The sequence below is a fragment of the Nomascus leucogenys genome, chromosome 18 (assembly GCF_006542625.1).
Source record: "Nomascus leucogenys isolate Asia chromosome 18, Asia_NLE_v1, whole genome shotgun sequence".
Classification (NCBI taxonomy): domain Eukaryota; kingdom Metazoa; phylum Chordata; class Mammalia; order Primates; family Hylobatidae; genus Nomascus; species Nomascus leucogenys.
In genome coordinates this window covers 82,339,880-82,347,612 of record NC_044398.1, presented here as the reverse complement: position 1 = coordinate 82,347,612, position 7,733 = coordinate 82,339,880, and positions in this window count along the sequence as shown.

Here is a 7,733-nt window from a genome sequence, read left to right as displayed (position 1 = left end):
AACTGGGAACTGAGGGAACATCAAGGGCTGGGCCCAGGCAGAGCTGAGCCTGGGAGCAGGAGCCAGAAGCCCCAGAAGGTTAAGTCGAGAGCAAAAGTACATAGACCCAGAGTGAGGTGAGAGGTGGGAACCAGAAGAGGAGATGAGTCACACGGAGCAACAGAAGGCCGGGGGCCTACCCAAAGGAAGAGCTCTGTCCAAACAAGTCAGGACAGAAGATGCATGAGTGTGAGGTGAATCCAAGGGCAGGAATCACGGAGTCCTGAAGGGAACAGGAGCTAAAGGGAAGCAGGGGTCATGTGCAAAGCAACAAGAAGACAGGAGAAGGGGTGTGTGGTGCATTCTCCAAGGGCTAAGTCTAGCATCTACCGCTGAGACAGCATTCCCACCATCTTCCACGTCTGCTCATTCTAGAAGCATGTGACAGTCCACATGCTGTAAAGCCACCATGAGTGGCTTCTGACAGTCTGTCATTCCCTCTGATCTGGGGCATTGTTTTCCAATCAACATTAAGGACAATTGAATCCAATTTTGCACTCTAAAGACTATTCCCTTGCTAGTTAGGGGTCAGACCTTGACTCAACTTCCAATATTGCTAGGTACTATTGATTAACTTGATTGGTTTTGATCTACAAAATGGCAATTTCACATGGTTCGACCTAATTTTACCTGACCTTGGACAGGTTACATCACTTCTCCAAGCCTCAGTTTTCTTTCCTGTAAAATGAAGAAAATAATACCCACCATTGGCCAGGTACGGTGGCTCACGCCTGTAATCCCAGCACTTTGGGAGGCTGAGGTGGGCGGATCACGAGGTCAGGAGATCAAGACCATCCTGGCTAACACAATGAAACCCCATCTCTATTAAAAATACAAAAAATTAGCCGGGTGTGGTGGCGGGCACCTGTAGTCCCAGCTACTTTGGAGGCTGAGGCAGGAGAATGGCGTGAACCCAGGAGGCGGAGCTTGCAGTGAGCCGAGATCGCGCCACTGCACTCCAGCCTGGGCGACAGAGCGAAACTCTGTCTCAAAAAAAAAAAAGAAAAGAATACCTACCATTCATTGGTGATTAGATGAATTAATGTATTTTACAGTGCTTGGTATAATGTCTTATACTTGGTAAATGCTCAATAAATACTAGGTATTGTTATCCTGGATTTGCAGGAATAATAAACATCTTAGAATTGAATTTGACAGTAAAACACTGAATTCTCCCTTAGCAGGTAATCTTTGACATACATAACACATTTGGTATTCTGTAGTACAAGGCCCATCATAGTTGTTTTATCTGCCTCTAAGTACAGTGGAGCATATGCTTAAAACCATAGATGGGCTTTGGAGTCTACCAGTCATTGGTTGAATCCTAGCTTCACCACTGAATGATCTTCAGCAAATTACTCAACTTCTCTGAACCTCAGCCTGCTTATCTGTAAATTCAGGATACAAATAGTACCTGCAGAGACATACTGCCTGTGAAGTGCTAGCATAGTGCATGGTAGATCATGAGTGCCTGATGAATGGTGGTCCCTGCATGCTGGCCAGATCTCAATTCCAACCTAGATCTGTTCACTAATTCCAGCTCCAGTATGAAGCCACACCAACCCTTATGTAGGAAGGAGAACGTTAAGCACATGCTCCTACCCTCCATTCTGGTGGTCCTGGATTTACCCTGCCATTGGCTCATTTTGTTGGGTGGCCAAATATTTCATTTCAGGTAAATCTGGAAGGCAGTTTGACTTGGTCTTGGAACAACTCTTACTTTGCTTGTGGTTTCTGAGTTTTAGGTTGATAAAGAATTCTTGGCAGAAGGGGACTTTCTCATTCAAAATAAAACAGCTTGTTCTTAATTTTTTTAAAAACTCATTAAGTTTCTGGGACATAAAATGGCTCTTCTGAAAGAGAATGTAAATTGGCTTCAGCAGAAGTATCATACAGAAGCAGAGAGAGTACATTTCTTCTACATGCAGACGGTTTTCAGAACTTGGTGCAAAGAGCCAGCAAGGCATACATTGGGTGCAGTTGAGGCTGAAATGTCTGGAGGCGTTTGGCTGAGCCTGGTCTGCCTGCTGCTTTTCCCAGTGGGAAGCTGAGCAATACCAACAGCACTGCAGCCAGATGGCATGTCGCTACTGGGAAACATGTTATATCATGTCATAGAAAAATCTATGCTAACACGCCAACTTTCTTTGGCTCAAATCAAAGGCCCACTCCTCTTTCATCTTTCTGGCTCTGTGTCTTCCAGGCCCCCAAGTTGCCATGTGTGGCTCATTCTTTGCATTGAGATCACCAGAGTTTATCAGCTCAGCTAGAGTAGAGTAAGCCGCACTGCAAAAACAAACCACAGTGGTAACATGGAAGCTGCGAAAAGTAGCTAAGTAAACACCATCAGAACATGGGCATAGTGCAGGGAACTAACAAGGGCCACAGGGCAATTGCATTTTGGGCAAAGGGAATGAGATATTTGGACCCCATAACATAAGGGGATCATTCTATTGGAATTACTGGCTTAAGAAAAGGTATTGGGGGTCAATCAAGAATCTGATATCCCTTTATCTTTTGAGATGAAATAATCTATGGATTCAGAGTGGTCTTCTTTGTGGAATCTGTGGGAACAAGTTCAAGCGTGGGGAGAAAATTAGAGCTGCACCCAGTTAGTCTCCAATCTACCTGCAGAGATTCAGGGGATTTTTCTGCCTTATACAAGAACATACCATACTTGGTTCAACAAATTGTAACTGAGAATCCACTGGGTCAGAAGACAGAACCGATAGGAATTCCTATGATACCCAAATAGAGACAGCCAGAAGCCTCCACTCCTGGGAAATGACTCCTTTCTCTCCAAGTCTAGTCTAGGGAATATAATTAATCTTGGCCCAGGGAAATGGATTGAAGCCAAATTGGTTTTGTTGTGTCTTATACTAATAGCCAGTGTCTCACCCTTCTTGATTACATGTACTACACTGGAACAATCAGATCATTTCTCCTAAAATTAGCATCTTGCCTGAGAGGTAGCTTTCATCAAAACAATAGCAAATTGCATTCGTTGTTGTTCTTCGGGTTTTGTGGTGACTGTAGCAGAAGTTCCTGAGTAGAAAAACAAAAACCATTATACTTATGCATCACTCAAGTGATGACAACTTGAGGACCTTTTCATTCCTCCTTCACTTTACCATCCCTTCTGAAGGGGTGGCAAATACACCATCAGCAGTTCCCAGGGGAAGTCACGAAGTTCATGGTGCTCTGGTGAAGAGAGATAGATGGTGAAAGGCCAGAGAATCAACCAGCTAATGATGATCTAAGAACATGCAGCATCACTTTCCTATCTTTGACAATGATCAATTAGAAAAACCCTCTTTCCTTCTCTACTGTGGGAAAGTGGCTTATACCTGCTCTCTTATCTACTTCTGGATGATATTGTGAGAATGAACAAAGGGTCTGAAATCTACTTTTAATTTCTCAGATAAAAGAACTTCTATAAATAAAAGTTATATCAAGGGAGTAGTGGGAATGGTTAATGCCTTTGTTCAAATGAAGTATCAGGAAGTCAGCTCCAAATAACAGCTATTGGCATAATGATGGAAGGGTCCTGAGGGCTTGCTATGTATTCTCCAAGAGCTTTACATGTACCTCAAAATAGCCTTACAAGGTGGTGTCAGTCCGTCTGGGCTGCCATAACAAAGCACCACAGACCGTGTGGCTTATAAACAACAGAAATTTATTTTCTCACAGTTCTGGAGGCTGGAAATCTGAGATCAGAGTGCCAGGCTGGTCGGGCTGTGATGAGGGCTTTCTTTCTGATTGCAGACTGCCAACTTCTTGTATCCTCATGTGGTATGGAGCACAGAGAGAGAGCCTGTGTCTCCTCCTTTTTTATAAGGGCATTAATCCTATCCTGAGGGCCCCACTCTCATAACCTTATTTAACTTAATTTCCTCCCAAAAGTCCTACCTCCAAATACCATCACACTGCGGCTGGGGGTTAGGGTTTCAACATATGAGTGGGTGAGGGGGGCACAAACCTTCAGTCCATAACTGAGGAAGATGATATTATTATTCCCAGCTAACAGATGAAAAATGGAGGCACAGAAAGGCTAGGTTCCAACTTAAGGACTTACAGGTAGTAAGTAGCACCACTGGGCCTCAAATCCAGGCAGTCAGGCTCTAGAACCTAGGCTCATAACCACTACTTCGTGTTGCCTTCTATATTCACTTTAGGTCTGTTGAGGCCCCTGGCTCTATGGCATTCTATTTAAGCTATTTCTGCGAAGTAGAGAAAATGATGTGGACAAGTTTCTTTTTCAGAGGCTAGGATTCTCTCTGGCAGATTCCAGTGGATGAACACCTATCTAATGAATTCTGGATGAGTTAACCTTAAATCACTTTTGCCCCCTATGCACTCCCGGTACCACTCCCATGCTTAGTGGACACCTTCAGACTGCTCCTCCTGGAGGAGTACTTTGGAGCTTCAACACAAACCCTGTTGAACGTTTTGGAGGCAAAATATCTACATTGGCAGCATAAACCCTAACCCTGTTCGTGAGCAGGGCCAGCAATGAAGCTCTGCCCACTGGAATTATGCCAGCCATTTCTAGATGCTAATTTGTAATGTGATGTTGCCCAGATGAGTCCATCAGCAGACTTGTCACTGGCAGTTGTTAGAATTACCCAGCCCACTAAAGCCCTTCCTTGCTTTGCAGTCAGGGTTGGAGCCAAGGGTGGGATGGCTGTGCCCAGTGGGCTACACAAGGCTGGCAGCCAGTGCTCAGAGCCTCTGGCAATTAGCACAGTTCCTACAGTTCCTCAAACAATGCTGATGGACCCTTGTCTTTCATTAAGCTGCCTTAAAGTCAATCTCCTGATGGATCCCAGAGGAAAAATCACAAAGGAAGGAGTTTATTTTCAGACAGTTTAATAGCAACCAACTTAAGAAGTACCTAAAAAATGATAATTAAATATTTCTCCAAGGAGCAAATTAAGATAAATACCCTAAGAGTTATTTCACATAGATCTGTTTAGAAAGTGTCCATTTAGGATAATATATACCATATTTAAGGACCGAAGGGACTGTTTTGCTTCACTCCTTTTTGCCATTGTTGATATTTTAGGTTTCTAAGGGAATGATTTTTTTACAAGTTCAAGAGTAAAATACCCTCTCAAGGGAAGTACTGGGATATAATTTGGCGGCACAGTATCTTATTCCACCCTCGACTTTGTAAGTCAATGCCTTCTTAACAAGAGTCCGAACTGAAGTGGATTTAGACCAATGAATGGAGCCTGGTTAAGAGGACTAACCTCATTTTTGATCAAATTTGTGCCTATTGATATGACTTCTAGGGCAGACTTGTGCTTTTCTCTCCCTTTAACAAATAAAATGAGCATCTACTTTTCCTGAAAGGAAACTAAGGGTTTTTGTTTGTTTGTTTTTGAGACGGAGTCTTGCTCTGTCGCCCAGGCTGGAGTGTAGTGGCGCCATCTCTGCTCACTGCAAGCTCCGCCTCCTAGCTTCATGCCATTCTCTTGCCTCAGCCTCCCGAGTAGCTGGGACTACAGGCGCCTGCCACCACGCCAGGCTAATTTTTTGTATTTTCAGTAGAGACGAGGTTTCACCGTGTTAGCCAGGATGGTCTTGATCTCCTGACCTCGTGATCTGCCCGCCTCGGCCTCCTAAAATGCTGGGATTACAGGCATGAGCCACCGCACCAGGCCTGAAACTAAGGGTTCTTTTGTCCTGTTGATGTTGACTGGGCTTCCAGAAGGCCCCTGTCAGTCTAGTTTCCAGATAAATATCCCCTGGAATAATTTCATTCCAAAGAATTTAAAGTACTTGGAGTTGATCCTTTGAGTTAAAATCCTTTACAAGTCTCACTTAATTAATCTTCAGTGAGAGGGTGAACTTTACGATGAGACCATTTTATGGATGGGGAAAGCTGAAGCACAAGGGTTTTACGGCAACTGAGAAGGGCCTGAGGCGGGCTCTCAGTAATGACTTCTTCCCACTCACAGCCTTCTGGCTCTATTGTGCCTCACAGCAAAGCAGAGTCAGCCTCTTCCCAAAACCAGGTGATCGATTTCCAAAGGAGGGGGTGGTTTAGCTTGCTGATCTGAGTTTTCCAAACCTCCCATGTTTGGCAGGTCAAGGCAGGACCAATCTCCTTCTAGAATCAATTTTTGGTTGGCTGTCTACAAGGCTAGTAGGTCTCAAGCACATTGGGAAATTAAAGAAAACAACCATTAGTGTTTCTGACACATGAAATGCCTACCAGAGTCTTTTCTACCAAGGTCTTTTCCCTGCTCATTATCAGGGCTAATATGAAAATATTGCTATAGTGAGCAGAAGAAAAGCAGTATCTGAATGACTTTTCGTCTCAATGCAGTGCAAATGCCTGCAGTTCAAATGCAGGAACTGCCTCATCTCCTTTGCTTTTGGCCAGGAAGAGCTCATTTATTACCCATCACTAGGAAGAGCATGGCAAAGCCCTCATTATCTTGGACCCTTGCTTTCCAAATCAATCAGCTCCCCGCTACACTGCTGGGCTTTCTAATTTAAATGTCAGCTAAAGTTAGAATATGTTCTTTAAAAATGTCAGAGCCTTGTTAACTTCGGCTTTGTGTTGTCCTGTCTATCACAATTAGGTTGGCAATGTTAAGGAAATTATTTTTCTAAGAATTCTTGAACTAAGGCTCCTCTTTGAATTTCAATGATACTCTTCCTCAAAATCTTGCTCTGGTTAAAAATCAGGATGTTCCATATTACTGGCATCTACAAATAGCCACTTTTCAGAATGTATAAGGATTTCTAAATGACTTCTCACTTTTGAATTCACATTGTGAAAAATATTCTAAAAGCTGAAATTTGATCAGTGTTTTTCAGTGGGCTTTTGGGGTTTGGCAACTGATCTTGGACAGGACTGTCCGACTCATCACAAGACCTTTAGCTTTCCTGCTTCTCCTGTTCACTTAATGCTAGTAATTCTTCCCAGTTATTGTGATCTTGGAGTGTAGAACATGATACCCCAAAGTGTGACACCTTCGTGTGTTGACCACTTTGAACTGAAAGAGACTGGAAGGGCCTCAAAAGCAAGATCTTCTGACCTTCCCCCATCCTCCTGTCTCCTGTTGCTCTTTCTTCCCCAAGCAAGTCATAGAAATTCCTCTACCCCAAAGGTGAGTCATAAAAACTCGAATCCCTCTCTCCCAAAGCAAGCCATAAAACCTAGAAAGGTCACTGTCTTCCTTTTCTCTTCTCCTTTGAAGACCCTTGTTCTAGAGAGGTCCTGCTCCATACCTGGGAAGAAGAAATGCTACACAGAGAGGGGACTGGGATCAGTGCCCTTATAAAAGAAGCCTCAGAGAGCTGCCTTGCCTCTTCCACCACGTAAGGACTCAGCTAGAAGGACCCCTCTATGAACCAGAAAAGGAGCCCTCACCAGACAGTGAATTTGCCAGAGCCTTTAGCTTGGGCTTCTCAGCCTCCAGAACTATGAACAATAAATTCTGTCCTCTATAAACTACCCAGTCTATGGTATTTTGTTATAACAGCCAAAAGACTAAGATAGTGGAATGGTGGATCGTGTCTACAGTGTGATAGCAACTGGGCCATTGGGTACTTTTGGCCTCATACTAACATATGGAAGGACAAAATGAAAGGAAAACGGTAGTTTAAGTATACCAAAGTGACTTCAAACAGAGTATGTGTATACAAACAAGTATGGATGAAGGCACACACACACACAC